The sequence below is a fragment of the Rhinolophus hipposideros genome (assembly GCF_964194185.1).
Source record: "Rhinolophus hipposideros genome assembly, chromosome: 18".
NCBI lineage: Eukaryota > Metazoa > Chordata > Mammalia > Chiroptera > Rhinolophidae > Rhinolophus > Rhinolophus hipposideros.
The window spans coordinates 3,876,843-3,895,752 of NC_138064.1; positions in this window are offsets into that span (position 1 = coordinate 3,876,843).

Sequence of the window (18,910 nt, forward strand, 5' to 3'; positions counted from 1 at the left end):
TTTCTGAACCTCTCTAGGAATTTTTGTTGACAATATCAACATGGCAATCTCCGTGGGCTCTTTTCCGGCAGCCACACTCACATTATTCCAATGCTACTGAAAAATTCAATCAGTTACCGAGGTACTTCATATAATAAACATTTTGCTTCAACAACTTTATCACTGCTGTTGTTTATCTGAGTAATTATGGGCTCCTCTACTCTACTGTAGAGTTAAACTCAGGGCACGCTCCCAGTTCAATTAACTATTTGCTGCATGACCAAGCCAGCTATCCTGGTTAGTCAAGTAGAAAAATTAGAGCCCGGAAGGACCCCTATGTTGGACTGTAAAATAGGATGACATATGGAGTAGCTGGAAATGCTTGCGAGTTGGCAACAAAAGATCTACTTCTGTTTCTATGGTCTTTTGTTTATATTTTATTGCTTAGTTTTTCATAATCTATTTCACCCATTAAACTGTAAGCTCAGTGAGGACACAACTCTATTTTGTTTACCCACTGTATCATCATTGGCTATCACCTTTTCTGACACAGGGTGTAAAAATCAATTTTTGGTTTAAGAGTTTTTTAGAACACATATGTCATCTTTCTGCCTAAATGTTTCTTTTGTTTCATATATTCAGTTGACCCTTGAACAACACAGATTTGAATTGTTTAGGTACATTTATATGCAGATTTTTTTCAATAAATACGTGCACTGTTTTCCGTCCATGCCAGGGAGTCTGTGGACATAGAGGACCAACCCTATGCACTAATCTCTGCTAATTTATATAGTAACAGTTTTGATAGTATGAAACGTTTTTAAGTTTTTATAAAATTCTAATAAATTGACGGAAAGATTTTTAATCTCATACACAAACAGATAAAATTTCAAATAACTATTTTTTACTTATTGAAATAAGAAAGATGTGTGTCTTGTTGTATATACAAAGAATATACATGAAGCATGCTTATGTTTAAAAAACTATTGAAAAAAAAGACAAAAGTCTCTCAACAGATTCCAAACAAACAAACAAAAACTGGTGATACTCCATACTGTGGAATTTTAAGTAAGAATTAAAAACTTGACGTATTCTCAATGTGGTCTGTGATAACAAATGATTGATGTTTTTCAAGTTTCTTTCTGTTATATCCCAAAAGTATTATAAAATGATTGAATATGTAAAATGAATTGCTCACAATTCATTATGCAAGATTAAAAAACAAATTTACTTTTGCTAGCAAATAGGAAAACAGTTCTAAATGTATTCTTTTTAAATTTTGCATAGTTTATAATATATTTTCAATAAGTTATATTTTTATTATAGTTTCAATAAGTTATATTTTTATTATAGTTTGTTAGCTGGTAATAAATGAAGTCTTACATAATTCAAATATACTTTAATTTTTTTAAACACATTCTCCTCAAAAACTGCAATATAGAGAGAAGTACTCTTTAAAAAGCATTATTCGGTGAAATTAAATACCACTCTTAAAAACAAAGGTCATGTAATTCTTCTCAGTATGGGAAAAAGATAGTCATTTGGGCATTTTTCTGTGTTTGGAATTTTCAGAGTTGTATGCTAGGAGGGTTATCTCAATTTAGTTTTGGAGGGGACTAGTAACTTTATTAATTTAATGACTTACTCTGTCTAGTTTTTTAGGGAATGTGGTTCTTTCCTCCCATTCACTGAATGTGTACAGCTAGAAAAGAATGAGAGAAGACAAAGTGGCCATTTTATGAAACTTTCCTATAAATTGGTTGAAATCTTACACCATACAAAAAAGTAAACTCAAAATCTATTAAATACTTGAGTATGAAACTGGAATGTCATCTAAGACTTGAAACTGTAAAACTTCTAGAACAAAACAGGAGAAACATTGGAAAACAGGAGAAATTTTATAACATTGGTCTTGGTAATGACTTTTTGGATATGACACCTAAAGCACAGACAACAAAAACAAAAATTGACAAATGGGACTACATCGAATTAGAAAGCTTGATTACAACAAATGAAACAGTTAACAAAGTAAAAAGGCAACCTACAGAATAGGAGAAAATATTTGCAAACCATATAACTGATAAGGAATTAATTTATAAAATGTATAACTCCTAGTATTCAATAGCAAAAAAAAAAAAAATCAAAACCAAAATAATCTAATTAAAAATTATACAAAGGACTTCAGACATTTCTCAAAAAGAAATATAAATGTCCAACAGTTATATGGAAAGTTACTGAAAATCAGGAAAGTTAAAATCAAAACCACAATGACATATTTCCTTACACCTGTTAGGACAGTTATTGTGAAAAAAAAAAAAAGTAAATTTTGGTGAGGATTTGAAGAAAAGTTAATCCTTGTATACTGTTGGTGGAAATGTAAATCAGTACAGCTATTGTGGAAGACAGTATGGTGATATATATATATATATATATATATATATATATATATATATGTGCATATATACGTATACGCATATATATATATGCATATATATATACATATATATATATGTATATATATACACCAAAAATCCCACCTGTATTTACCCAAAAGAATTGAAATCAGGATCTTGAAGAGATATCTGCACTCACATGTTCATTGCAGCATTACATACAATAGCCAAGATGTGGAAGCAGGAAACAAGTTAAATAACCATCAATGGATGAATAGATAAAGAAAATGTAGTATATATATATATATATATATATATATATATATATATATATATACACACACATATATGTGTGTGTACATATATATATAATGAAATATTATTCATTTTAAAAAAAGAACTAAAACTCAAGAGAACAAGAAGCCAAAACTATGAGAAAATATTTCAAAAGACACATCTGCTAAAGGACTACCATTCAAAATATACAAAGAACCCAAAATTCAACAATAAGAAACAATCAATTCAATTTAAAAACTAGGCCAAATACCTTAACAGAAATCTCACCAAAGATATAGAGATGGCAAATAAGCCTATGAAAGATGCTCCACATTATATGCCATTAGGGAAATGCAAATTAAAACAAAAACACTTAATAAAATGGCTAAAATCTGAAACACTGACAACACCAAACGCTGATGAGGACATGGAACAACAGAAACTGTCATTCACTGCTGATGGGATGCAAAATGGTGCTGCCACTCTAGAAGACAGCTTGGTATTTTCTTATAAAACTAATCATACTTTTCCCACACAATCCAGCAATCATGCTCCTTGGTATTTACCAAAAGAGTTGAATACTTGTGACCACAAAAAATCTTGTATGTGAATGTTTATAACAGCTTGATTCAAAATTACCAAAACTGGAAAGCAACCAAGATATTTTCTAGTAGGTGGATGGATAAAGCGTGGTAAATCTAGACAATGGAATATTTTTCATCACTAGGAAGAAATGAGCTATTGAGCCATGAAGAGATTTGGAGGAAATTGAAATACATATCACTAAGTGAAAGAGGCCACTTTGAAAAGAATACAGACTATATGATCCTAAACATATGACATTCTGGAGAAGGCAGAACTATGGAGACCTTAAAAACATCAGTGGTTTCCAAGGGGCAGTGAGAGGGATATAAAGAGGCAGAGCTAGAGGATTTTTAGGCAGTGAAAATATTCTGTATGATACCATAATGATGGATACCTGTCATTATGCATTTACCCAAACTCATAGAATGTATAACACAAGGAGTGAATCCCAACGTAAATTAGGAATTAGGGGAGATTAGGTTTATTGGTTGTACCAAATGCACCACTCTGGTGGGGAATGTTGATAATTGGAGAAGCTAAGACGTGTGTATTCAGTGGGTATATGGCATATCCCTGTACCTTCCTCTCAGTTTTACGTTCAGTGGTGAACCTACAGCGACTCTAAAAATAATAAATAAGGTCTTCAAAATAAATGAAATTCTGTCATAGGTGACGACATGGATGAACCTGAAGGACATTATGCTGACTGAAATAAGCCTGTCAGAGAAGGACAGACACTACGTGATTCCATTTATATGAGGAATCTAAAGAGGTCAAACTTATAGTAGGACAGAGTAGAATGGTGCAGGGGCTGGGGGTGAAAGCAAATGGGAATTGCTTTGAACTGGTGTAAAGCTTCAGTTATGGAAATTGAACGGGTTTTCTAGATCTGCTATACACCCACAATGTTTAGAGTTAGCAATACTTTATTATACACTTTGAAATCTGTTAAGAGGATTAATCTCATGCTAAATGTTCTTACCAAAATTATATATAGATATAGATGATATAGCTATAGATGACACAGATATAGATACAAAGACAGAGATAGAAATAGATATATGATTTCTAAAATTTTAAACAGTTTAGAAAAATAATCTGCCTTCCTTGATAAATGTCACTATAAAATTGAAATATATATATGATATATGTCATGTATATATCACCTACACATGACTTCGTTTAATATGTATATAATCCTAGTATATTTATATATTTTCTATCATGATCCCTTCATGTTTTATCTCTATAGTCCTCTCCTACTTTAGTTGTCTTCACAGAGCTCGTCCAATACATTATGTACCTTAAAATTTACTTCTGATCTACCTCCCTCCTCTGGATTATAAATTCCAGAAGGGAAGAGGTTTTGCTCAAAAATAAATATTTATTTAATACATGAATGGGTATTTTAAACAAAATTAATCCACTTGAGAAATATATTTTGTGTCATAACAATGTTCCCTTGATGTCTAACTTCTGCAAATTTCCTCATGAGGGGAAAATAAATGGTTTCCAATTTCTAAATTCTTTATTTATCTACTAAGATTTTTAGATAACATTCATCCAAATGTCTTCCTGAAAATAATAACGAAAACATTTTTAATTTCCTCGAAGATATAACGTATATCAACCAATAACGATGGAATAGGTTGCAATGAAAATAGGATTTTTTAAATTAAATTTGTGTCCTCGATGAGTTGGTTCATTTTCCAGTTTTTGCTTTTTCGTTTGTTTCATGTGGGACAACATTACATGAATATACTGAAAGATATTAATCAGTTCAGCTACTAATTGATATTCAGCTAGTTTCAAATTTTTGACTATTGATAAGGAAGTTTCTATGAATATATGCATACATATAGAAATACACAAATAAAGGAAGTGCATTGAAGTAGCAACAATTAGAAAGTAGCTAAAAGGCGTACAAAAATCATGAAACACAATGACAGAGTATGAATATTATTTCATTATGAGCATACATTTAAATAGATTAAAATGCTTCGTTCTTATTAGATAAAATTATTGGATTGCATTAAAGCACAAAACTTTTAACTCTATGTACAGTCAACTAGGGAGAGACTGTAAACAGAGTAACTCAACATTTAAAAGGCATAACATGTGAATAATGTAAGAGGAGAAATTATGAAACATTAAATGAGGCACAAAGGATATTAATGTTTATAGACACAATTGATAAGTCATTCAAATTTTGAATTTTTTTTACCAATGTACAGAAAATGTGAAAAAGCATATTACAATTTAACAACCAATCTTGATTTTATATGTAGTATTGAATTTAAATGTATTAAGGTTTAGGTACCAGAAAATAATAACTTCTTAAGATAAGAAAAGATATTTGAATCAAATGAAGCATTTTAATTGGAAAGTATTTTGTATTTTATAAAAATAAACAATTATGAAATTAAGGTATTTGCAGGTAAGTGCCGTAAATCAGAATTCAGCAAACTTTTTTTTTTTTTTAAATAAAGGACCAGATAGTAAGTAATTTTAGCTTTTGAGGCCACACTCTCACTTCTACTCAACTTAGTGCGGGGTGAAAGCCATAGACCATTCATAAACAGATAGGTGTAACTGTGTCCCAACAAGACTGTATTTGCAAACACTTGTCAATAAACTCCAAAAGGATTCTGGAGACTTTGGCTAGAAATAAATGATAAAGATTTATTCAAAGTTTTGAAAGTTTGCAAACTGGGAACAGAGTTAGGCAAAAACCCAGAAGTATTCCCAAGAAGACAGAAGAGTTATGAGTCCTTATAATAAAAAGTGCGCTCTTGAGAATAATGAGCCCTATGTTGTTAGCCTTAGGATTGGTCCAGGATGGTTATCAGTCAGATGGCAGGGGTCTGGATGCTTGAGTCCTTCAGGGGGTAATCAGAGGGTTATCTGGGGAGGTCTGGTGTGTGTCCAGGTGCATATTCAGGACCAGAAAGTTCAAAGTGTCCGTGCCTAGGTTAGATAGTACAAGAATAGCTTTTCTTCATGCCTTAAATTTCATAATGTTAATAATTTTCGCAGTTGGTTAAAATGACTCCATTTTACATTTTCCCCATCGTTACTGTGTCCTCACACTTACATTTGAATTCCACATAATTTTCACATGTCACAAAATATAATTGTTTTCTGTTTTGTTTTGTTTCCAACAACTTAAAAAGCAATAGCTATTTTTAGCTGATGGTACAAAAATAATTGGTGTGTTAGCTTTCGCCCCTGGCTAACCCCTGATGTCAGTGACTGCATTTTGGAAGTTTAATTGGTATGGTTCTTCAACAAATGTCTTGTTTACTCCTCAATTTGAAGATTAACACATTTTCCATAACCAGTAACAGTAAATTCACCGTGGATGGGAAACAACACAGATGTATTTTATAAACTACCTGAAACTGGAGACATATTGGAGTGTTCAAGTAAATGCCACCTGGAAAATGTATCTTTCAATGGAAGAGATTTTAAACATGATATCCAGAAGACAGAGGATTCCCTTGAGAATTTTCCATGACGTCATTTGTGGAAGCTTCACTCTTCTTTCAAGTTCCCTCCTGAACATTGAGAAAGCTCAGAGGTTTGAATCAGAGAGGCAGCGCTGCCATCCATCTTGATCTATTTTATAAGATTTGCACTGACCTCTTTTGCGCTAGAATTTAATCTGTTTTTACAGCTTCCACAGCTACTGGAAACCCCTTCCTGACATTTTCAATGTGTGAAGTTCACCCAAGACAAGACTTCTGTCTTCTGGTCGTGTGTTTGTGGCAGAAATGACGATTTAGTACCCTTCAGCTCAATAGGACACACTTTTGTTACAAAGGAAGTGCCACCAGGTCACTGTCTGCAGAATAATTCCAACACCTCTGGGCACAGCAGGAAGAGTTACCAGGAGCTAAAGCTGGGCAGATGCAGCAACCCACCCTCTGCCCCCAATCCTGGGCCAGAAAGGTGGTCTCTTTACTGCAGCAAGGTACAGGGTGGGGGATTTCTTTTACCTTTCTACACATGGAGATGTTTCCAGATTGTTAAAATAATTTTATTTTGCTGTTTGAAATTTTGAATCCTGCTTTATTTTCACACAAACAAATGTGTACTTTTCAATTTATGAATGATATTTTAAGAACTCTGGTACTTTTTAATATATTTAATTTGATAGTTAATATCCTTTGGAATTCTTGAAATGTGTCTGCAACTATTAAAGCTTTCACCATATAGGTACAAATCAAATATTATTCTAAATATTTGTACTCTTTTCTATGATTTCACTTGTTAAATGACAATGTTTAACTGGTAATAAAATCATGGCATGCTTATTGAAAAGTATGAGAAGAATCCAAAAACCCAATGGAGAAAGTCAAGGAAACTCAGGCTACTGCCACCCATGTAATGCCCTGTCACATTTTGCATGCAGTCTTCCAATGCTTGTCATTCTCACTTCAAATATTGGCCAATTTTGAAGACAAAGTAGTTAATACGTGTAATTAATTGTTTAAAACTTCATCTCTGTGATCACTAATGAAGAAAGAACACCTATTCATGTAATTTGGAGTTATTTATATTTCATATGCATCCTATTTTGAAACTTGTCTATTCGGGGGCTTGAATCATTTTCTAATCAATTTGTCTGAACTTTTCATGTTATTGATTTTAGGCCTTTTCTGTCTTATTTTGCAATTGTTTTTCCAGTTTATCATGTTAATTATAATGTTTTTGTTGGATTTGTATTAATCAGAATATTTATGCTTTGCTATAGTAACAAATTAATCCTTAAATCTCAGTGACCTAATCCCAAAGTTTGTTTATCAAAGATACAGTTCCCAATGCAGGTGATGCAATCCTCCATGACAAATATGGTTAGGAAGGAGGACAGGAGAGCAGGGTGTGTGGACTGTGACCGTGGCCATGGCCACACAGATCTTACATGTGGCCCCAGCAGGACACAGACAACACAGCACAGCTCAGTGCCTCCTTTCATTGTGTCCTGGATACCACACACTCACTCTCCCCTCAGCCAATTGGGTAGAACCAGTCACAGGACCCTTCAGGCAAGTGTCACAGCCACAGTATCCACTGCAGAAAATGTGACACTTTTATTTTGAAGCATCCAAATTGGTTTTTGGAATTGTGTGTTCGGTCATCATGCCACAGCCTTTCTATCTCTCTCTCTACTCATTTTCATTCTCTTTTGTCTGAAGTTTCCAGTCCATCCTTCAGTTCATGAGCATTGGTCACTTCTTCTTCCTGCCTCCTTGATGCCCAGAGCAGAATTTTCCTTTGCATGCTGCCATGCAGTGATCACATGGTGTTTCTGAAACATGCTGTTTCTTACTATGTCCATCTCTCATGGGGGTGCTTTGGAGAAAGGCCTCATATTGTTTATGTCTGCTATCCCATTCAATATGTGCACGTGAAGCACCATACTCTACAGCATGAAAGCCTGGAATTCAAACGTGTTTCTTATGATTTACTATTAACGTAGCTTCGAATATGTTACAAGCCACTTTGCGCTTGATTATCTCACCTTAAAACTAGAAGTACAAAAATATGTACAGATAATTTTCAACAAAGGAGCCAAAAACATGCAATGGACTAAAGAAAGCCTCTTCAATAAATGGTGCTGGGAGAATCAGAAAGCCACGTGAAAAACAATGAAATAGACTGCTATTTGTCACCGTGTAACAAAATTAATTCAAAATGGATAAAAGACCTAAACATAAGACCTGAAATAATAAACTGCATAGAAGAAAACATAGGTACTAAACTTATGGACCTTGGGTTCCAAGAGGATTTTATGAATTTGACCTCAAAGGCAAGGGAAGTAAAAGCTAAACTAAATGAATGGGACTGTATCAAACTAAAAAGCTTCTGCACAGCAAAAGAAACCATCGACAAAATAAAGAGGCAACCAGCTAAATGGGAGAAGATATTTGCAAATAATGCCAATAAAGATATTAGATAAGAAGCTAATATCCAAAATATATAAGGAACTCACACAACTCAACAACAAAAACAATCCAATTAAAAAATGGGCAGAGGACCTGAATAGACATTTCTCCAAAGAAGACATACAAATGGCAAACAAATATCTGAAAAGATGCTCAACTTCACTATCTATTAGGGAAATGCAAATCAAAACCACAATGAGATATCACCTCACCCCAGTTAGAATGGCTATCATCAAGACAAATAGTAACAAGTGTTGGAGAGGCTGTGGAGAAAAAGGAACCCTCATACACTGTTGGTGGGAATGCAGACTGGTGCAGCCGCTATGGAAGGCAGTGTGGAGGTTCCTCAAAAAATTGTGAATAGAATTACCATATGACCCAGCAATCCCTCTCCTGGGTATCTACTCAAAAAATCTGAAAATATTTATTGGCAAAGATATGTGTGCTCCAATGTTCACTGCAGATTTATTTACAGTGGCCAAGACATGGAAAAAAACCAAAGTATCCTTCAAGAGATGATTGGCTAAAGAAGATGTAGTATTTATACACAATGGAATATTACTTTGCCATAAAAAAGATGAGATAGTGTCATTTGCGACAACGTGGATGGATCTTGAGATTATTATGCTAAGCAAAATAAATCAGACAGAGAAAGTCAAAAACCATAAGACTTCACTGATATCTGGGATATAAAACTGAAAGCTACAAAAGAACAAGACAAACAATAAAGAAACAAAAACTCATAGACACAGACAATAGTATAGTGGTTACCAGAAGGTAAGCGGGAGGACGGTAGTAGATGAGGGTAAAGGGGATCCAATATATGGTGATGGAAAGAGAACTGACTCTGGGTGGTGAAAATACAATGTGATATATGGATGATGTATTACAGAATTGTATACTTGAAACCTATGTAATTTTACTAACCATCATCATGACAATAAATCCAATTTAAAAAACTAGAGGTACAAAAATAAATTCATATTTTCATAAGAATGAAATGAAATAGCGTATGCAAAATACCAACTACAGCACCCAATATAGATTAGAAAATTAATAATTTTCCTTGTTTTAAAAAAGTTCTTTCTTGCATGGTTTCTTATATAACAGGAACACTAGAATATTTAAGAGTTACTATATGGTAAAATGCTTCCCAAGCTTCATTTATTTATTTACCAATTATACAATCTTACAATAACTGTCGACAGCCTATATTATAATCTAGCTAATATTATTTTGCTTTATATAGTTACAAGATATACTTAAAATGAAAGTTTTATATCATAAGCATTAATGGAAAACCAGTAATACTTGCCATAAACAAAAGACAACAAAACAACGTTATTACATTACAAATTAAATTGTGAAATAAAAAATAAACAATAAATTGTAAGAGCACACTTAAACATTGAAAAATATGCTCATTAAAAAGTTTTTAAAATGAGAAGTCTTGAAATATTTATGATTATTCAATAATGAAAGGATAGTTGTCTCACTATGGCTTTTTCAAACATGTCACAGTGGTTCTATGCATAAAAGAAACTTGTTTTTTGGATTTTTTGATGTTAGTCTACATTGAGAGAAGCCAAACTCAGATGTGCAGATTAGAAAAAAAAAATTAATGAATTTTCTCAGAGGTCCGGATACTGAGACAAAACACTCTTACATAAAATAATGTAAATGATCATTTATAGATTTTCATTTCAAAATGCTGTTTTCCTAGAATAATCTTTCAGATTATGCATGGCCTTGGTCTTCCATGATGGAAGGATTAATGAAAAAGTTCATGATATTCTCCTGTGTCCATAAAATAAGAAATTTCCCTCCGTAAAATTCAATAAACTTCAAAATGAAACAATAATCAATTTAATCTTCACCCACATATTTATAAAGCTAAGAAAAAATAAATATATTCAATAACATGCTCGTTATATGCTTGGCAATGGCCCAGCTTTAGCAAGTATATTTCCTACTTATTCATATGCCATTGGTGGGAACACCCTGCTGGTACCACATCTAGTGTGAAAGGTGGATGAAAGCGCCTTCTTGGGCAAATCTTCTCATTGGCCCTATTCTTTTTCATGCAGTGTACTGCTTCCAATGTACATTATTGCAGCTCCAGAAATTAGATCTCCATTTCTACAAATCCATAAATATTTGCATAATACTATGACTTCCGGATTGTTTTACATCACCAGGCTGGTAAATACTGAACAATTTTCTGGGTTCACAACAACAGTTTTATTATCAACATATAACAGATAAATGTGTGTGTATGTTTTAATATTTGCAACTGAAATAGCAAATTTAAAATTTTGCTGTATCTCTAATTATATTGTGCATGATATTTGGTTTTTTTGTTGTGTGTTTTTTGACACAGATGTTTTAGCTGACGATTTCTTGCTATGCCTCTGATTATCCGTTTTTACTATTTCTCTGACAGAATTTTTGCTGTCTTTCTAATGATCTCATCAATTAAATAGTGGTATAAATAAGGCTTCAAGAATTTTCATTTCATTTCCCATCACACTGAGCATTCATTTATAGGATACTTGAATAAAGTCTTTCTTGCTTTAAAGGTTTTTCATCAGTTCTGTATGAAAGTCTTTGTGTGTAAAATAAGACTTGAAGTCTGATGCATTCACCACAGAATATGAGTGTTCATAAACATCAGACACACAATGGAATAGCCTGATCACAGCCTCAGAAAACAGAAGGACAGGCTAAAAATAATCACATTGTTTTCATTTTTCTTATAGTTGGAAATTTATTAGGATGTATGTATGTATATATCAATAACTGATTTAATAATATTCAATATTAATACATATATAATTTAATCTTCAAAAATGGGGCATTAAAAAGCCTATTGTTTAAATTGGATGTGTGTATGTACATAATTTGTATTAAATTTACCCTATATTTCTCGTATTCAAAGTGTCTATCTTCTTACTAATATATTGCCTGCTGATTAATCAATTTCCAAGAGAAATTTATTAACATTTTCCCTTTTCATTGTGGAGTTATTAATTTTTCCTTGTATTTTATCTATATATTTTATGTTCATACATATGTTCATGATTTTTATTCTCTCTGTGGCATTCCATGAATCATAATATGTTAGCCATATTTCTCTATTAAGATTGTGCCTTAAATCTACTTTTTCTGATATGAAAGCACCACCTCCAGGTTTGGTGTTAATTTTTGTATGGAATTGCATGCATATTTACGTCCATCAGTGCACTGGTAAATGTTTAACACTCAGTTCCTGGTTAAAAAACAGCCATTTGAAGCACTTGCTGAATTCTATGGTATAAATGCTCCCCCCACCACCCCATGGAGACCCCCCCTGGGCGAGTGGTACCAGGATCCTGCACAGAACTCCTTACACCCCTTTATTTCCCTGCTGGCAATGGTAAAGCTGTGCTCCCCTTCTCCTTAGGTCCCAGAGCCTCCCTGAACTGTGACTTGGTGGGGGAGGGGAGCGTGCTATTGCAGTCTGTCCCCCCGCCCCCTACAATGGGCATGGTTCTCATCCTCACTCTGTATGAACCACCACAGACATTTGCTCATTTCAAGATCTGTAGTCTCAGGCATCACTTTCCACTTCTGGGCCTGAAACTTACCAAGGTTGAGCTTGCAGTCCCTACTCTTTTTTCCCCATAGAAAACATCTATAGCACTATTTTAAAAATAGAATCATAACTACAAGTATTTTAGTCCAAGTTTTACCTGAGTTTCAGTTGACATATTCCAAAGTGAGGTGTCAGACAGTAATCTTCCTTTCAGGAAAATAAGATGCCTGAGAACTAGTGCTGTAACATGGAGCTGACCCCCGGGTTATGGAAGAGTTTGGAGACACCAAGCAAATAACTAAATGTTAGGAGCCTGTCTAAGGAGACAACCACGAGAAATGCAGAATCTTGCCCATCCCCCAAGTTGAAGTGAATCTGTGAGTATGTGTGTGGGGGGTGGGTGAGTGTTTCCCTTTTATTTTAAGATCAGAAGCCCCAGCCACTCAGCAGATGATGGGGGTGGGGGACCCACCATGAGAAGCCTGATAACTAAATAAGAAGTCATAATTGGCCACCAGGAAGGTAAGTGCATTTGTTTGATTCAATTGTAATCTGGGAGGTGGAAGGTTCTCTAAAGCACCCATCCACGGACACCATGACAAAATCACCTTTAATACCAGCCAAGAGAAAAAAGTGCTAGAAATCACCATGGTAATACCCCCAAAACTGATTCGCCTGTTTCCCTTACCCTTTTCTGTCCCTTCCCTCTCCCAGTCCTGCTTTGGACAGGTCTGAAGCAGCCCTGCTTAGAAAGACAGGAGGGGGCGTGAAAGGGATTGGAGGGAAGCAGGACCCTTGGTGAATGGTCCACACAGGGGACAGAACAAAAGTTTATCTAAACTAAGGTTTAGATGATGACATGGGACTGGGCAAATTCATTACTGAGCTGAGACTGTTTTGTGAGAGATGACAATGGAGGAATCTATTATCTGAGTGTAAGCAGAGGACAAACAAAACCTGCCCCAAATCTAGTCAGAAGAGGTGGAAAGAAATAGCCTGGCAAAGTGCTCTAGTACAGGAGAGGGAGCTGGGTGGAGGGGTTATTATCCAGCTGCTTTCTGATTTCAATCTAGGAAACCTCATTGTTCAACGGGACAGTTCAGGTGACGCTGACCCTGGGTGTGCCTTTCTCGTGGTTTGTTTTTACACATTTTTTATGATAGCTCAGCCTTGGAAGTACAGGTGTGATCACGCATAGTATTGTTCTACACATTGGCCATGAAGCCCCCCGATTTACGTTAGAAAAAATACAGCAGCCTTTTTTCTGGCTTTCGTGGAATATTCAATGCGAAGTTAAACATGAGTGAATCAAGAAATGTTGCCCTACTGCCATCTCAAACTACAAGCCACGCTGGGTTACTTCAACTTCAGGCACATTTTGAGAACTGTGAGTAACTAAGCTGTCACTCATTTGAGTCAATGATACTGTATATAAAAAGAGATGAACACGCTGAGTCCATCTGAAAGCTCAGTAGAGAGTTTCACACTGTCTTCCCATCTATGTGTCTTCACATCCTTGGATGGATGGGTCAGTATTGGAAGGAACTGACCTTCCAATATCCCTAAATCTAAAATCTCTGATTTCACATCAAAGTAAACTCAGTGGCAAACTGGCAGCGCGACTCATATATTCCCAACTATCAAGGATGATTTCAATAGATCTAGCATCTCTTTTAACCTCCATCATTTATCAGCTGTATTACTGGTGGACATTTATGTGGTGCAACAAAACCTCCATTTTCTTCCTGCAAAATGAAGAAGTGATGTCTCTCTATCTCATAGAAGTGTGCTTTACTTGTGATAATGAACACATGTACATTGATTGTGAACCTATGTTTTTAATAAATCATTAATGAAAATAAAAGCTTCCATGCTATCAATCTACAAAAATTTTAGTAACGGTCTGTTTAATGGTAACCACAGTGATAGTATTTTTTTTTCCCCCAAGAGAAATGGCCACATCAAACTAATGGTAATTGTTGGAAGAGGCTGCTCTCCCAGGTGGAGCCAGGGAGAGACACTGGCTAGAGAAGTCAGTGCTATGTCTTCAGTAAATTAGAAGTGACCTTTGGGGATAAATTAATGTGACTATATAAAAGAGAGGTTAGAATTCATTTGACTTAATTTCATTATTTTAAATATTTTCCTTTCATGTTATTTTCAGGAGGTCACTTGTTAAATACGAGGGTCTAAAATATAGTCCTTATTCTGACAATAAAGGTCAAAGCCTTGAAAACTAGACATTGCTGAAAATCACACTTTTGGCTGACTAACTTAAATCAATAGGATGGATGGAATAAACCATCTGCAAAACTTTCACAGCCCGCAAGCCACATGAGCGTTTGATTTGAAGCATGGACGAAAATTGGGGCCAGGTCATGGGCAGTCTCTGATGGAGGGTCAGAGATTTCACTTCACTCATGTGTGGGACATAAAACTGAAGGCAACAAAGGAATAAGACACAAACAAAGAAACAAAAACTCATAGATACAGACAACAGTTCAGTAGTTACCAGTGGGTAAGAGGGGAGGGAGTGGTAGAAGAGGGTAAAAGGAGTCAAATATATGGTGATGGAAGGAGAACTGACTCTGTGTGATGAGCACACAATGCAATAGACAGATGATGTATTATGGAAATGTACACTTGAAACTTACATAATTTTACTAACCAATGCCAACCCAATCAAGTTAATAAAAATAAAAAAAAGATTTGGAATCCTACTTTCTATGTCAGCACTACAGAACCACTGCACTGCTTCCACGTGAGAGAACCAGGTAACTCTCACTTAGGGTATTTCCACTCGGCTTTGGACAAGAACTCAATTCTCCATACATAGCTGAGTAATTCATTATAAAGCAAATGTGAAAATAAACTTTGAGCTGGCCATCCTGAAAGCTACAGAGTACTTACAGCTGAGTCATTATAACATCATATTTGGAAGCATTGTTGTATCTGGGCATTCGCCATTTCTTCAAATGACTGGGATCCTAAATGGTGACTTTTATCATTGTTTACAGGGAAGTAGTTATACTGTAACTATAAAAATATGTTATTGTAACAAAGTATAAAATAAGTAACAGATATCTGTTATAGAATAATTTTGCCTTTCTTTAAGTGTGCTTATAGTAAAAGAAAGAAATGAAGTTTTAAAAATACATGAGTAAAATATCACTAAGAAGAGTGTGTTTAAATATTTATCCATTAAACATCAAATGGCCTGTTCTGTTTTATTTCTGCAGAACATTAAACTTATGTTTTCTTTTATATCTCCAGATCAAATTCCCTAGTTGAATACGTACTTCTTGCTATTTATTCAACCTGTTTATTTTACAGATTAATAAAACAGAGGCCAAGAAAAGATAATGACTTGCCCATAGTTCACAACTAATAATTGAGAGAGGGAACTATAAAGCTGGAACCTTTTGGATTTCCCCATTTTTAAACACTAGATACATTGACTGTACTCTTTATGAAAATGATGCATTAATTTTATGAGTTGCATTTGATTAGCACCACAAATAATGCCATTCTTCTAGACTAGGCTCCATTTTTTAAATAAAAATTGGCATATCTTTCCCATTGTGGGCCTCTCAATAATTACAAAGAACAATTACAGCTGCACACATAGCCTAAGATATCACCTGAACAGGGTCAATCTCATTTCCTCACAGGTCAGAGGTGAGGAAATGTGACTGGTGGTTCAAGGAGACTGGGGAGTTTGAAACAGAAAATGAGGGGCTTGGGGGAAAGTCCTGAAAGGCTTTCTGTGGAATATTAAAAGCCCATCTCAAAATGGCAGCCATGATTGTGTCATGGGATTAATCTGTACAGTGATAGGATTTTAGCCCAGAAGTACAGAAGCCTCATAAAGAGGGAGAGATGTGGCATTGGGGTCACAGGGCCGAGGAGCTGAGGTTTCACAGGGTGAGCTTGCAGTGGCTACAATCATTCACTCCTCCCTGACTCCCTTTATAATGTAGCACTGCACCCTCTCCCACAATTGTGTCTATTTCTCTTCCTTTCCAGTCTAGGCTGCCCTTGTGACTTACTTTGCTCAGTAGATGCAGCAGAAGTGGTCATGCGCAGGTTCCATGCCTCGACTTCAAGCAGACTGGCATGCTTTCCCTTTCTCTATTGGGGTCCTTGCTTACATACCAGGACACCAGCCTTTGGCTAGTGTCATGCAGGTGTCATGCGGGGTCTCAGCTCCTGCTCCCCACACAAGAACACAGGACATGGTGAGGCCAAAAAGGAACACCCACGGAGCCATAGGTAGGGGAGTCATACCACTATATTCTCGCTGGCGGCTGGTTCACAGAAGTGTGACCTGCTGTCCGCTTTGCTGCCAACCGATCGATGACTTGCTACCTGCAATCCGCGCTTGCCAGCTCAGCCACCATCTTCTTGCTAGCCTCCATTTTTCTAGTAGCGTAGCCACGGCAGTTATATTAGTGGCCAATGGCTCACCAGTTACAGCTGACGGCCAACTAGCCACAGCTGATGACCATCCAATCACAGTTGATGGCCATTTACTACCCGAGCCAGCACCTTTTCACGTGAGGCCGAGAGCCTGGAAACTGCTCTCCTGCCTCTGTCCCCACAGTGAGCCTTAGGGAGAATGAGGAACCATGCAAACCAGTGCTAAGTCAGACCAGAAGCCCTGGTGATGTGTAAAAAGCAGCCAAAGTCGGGAAATCCACTTCTAATTGAGTGCAGATGCATGAAGAGTCCCATTTCAGACCAGACTAAACTACTAACTTGAATACTTACAAATAAATAAAAGATTGCTGTTTCAACAACACAAAGTTTCCGGTGGCTTATTACACAGCAGTAGCTGATACAGAGTCCTTGTAGTACTACCAGGGAACAATTTTTGAAACTATTTTTGAAAGTGAGGTAAGAATAGGGATGGTAAACCTAATAGAGACATACCAATGTTGTTGGAAAGATACTGAGGTAAGGCATTGAATGCAGAGAAAGTTTAAAACCTGGCTTTCAGGGAGGGGAGTACCAGAATAAATCTGAGGACCTCAGTACCTGTGATAATAGAGCGTTACTATTATAATCATATAATCATTGTTATATCATTCTTCAAATCTGTGTGGCCCTTCATTCAATTTTTTAGGAAAACAAATAAATTTTCCATGATGAATGAATCCGTTGTCTCCTCTCAGGTCAGGATTCTACACTGGTTCAAGCCATTCAGCTATGGATACAGAGGAGAGCAAATCCTCCCAGTAGATCTCTCTGTGCTGACATGCATGTTACATAACAGAGGGAGGACGTGACTGCAGGTGCCTACAATAGTGTACAATTGATCTAGATAAAGGGAGCATGGGTAGTTCAGAAATGTCCAAGAAATGTCTACTTCAATTACTTAGAGAAAATGAGAATGAGGAAGTAAGGATAGCTAGCATGACTGGTTTGCCTGAAGTTTAAAGAAGGAAGGGTTTTGGCACAAGGGTGAGAAAATTTGGGTCCGCAGAGAGCAATGAAGAATGTAGCCAATCATAAGTGAACATCATTTGAGGACCTGCTCTCGGTACCGCTGCTAGATTTCAATTAAGGAAAAGAGATAGAAGGAGCTGCCCACACAGACTAAGATAAAATGGGGGTTATAATTAAGGACAGTATTGACGAGATTTGGTATTCCCAGGAAGGCAAAGGCAGAGTCGTGGCTGCATAGAATTCTGTCTGAACAAGGTTCATTTAGGTCGAGGTATAAACAATGGATTCAAACCTAGTTAGAAGGCATTTCCCACCGTCAAAGGAGGATGGCTAGTTGCCACTACACATATTCTACATTCAACTGCTGTTTTCTCGACACTTGTGAGTCTGGTAATAATGCAGCTGTACGGATCTGGGGATCTTGCATCTTGGAATGGGATGGATGGGGTGAAGCCCACCCAAGCTGGTGACATTCATTTCCTTCTTGTGATTCTCTGGAGGGAATGTCCACAGAGAGGCAGGGAAATGCACTGCTGTTGCTCCTTTTCTGCTCTTGGGAGCATTCATTACTGACTGTTAGAAAATTTTGCCCTTACACAATTGTCTAATTACATGGTGTTTTTCCACCCAGTGTTTTGTTATCTTAAATTATGTAGCAATGAACTGTATTTTCTTAAAATATCCATATATTTCAGGACAGAGCTTAG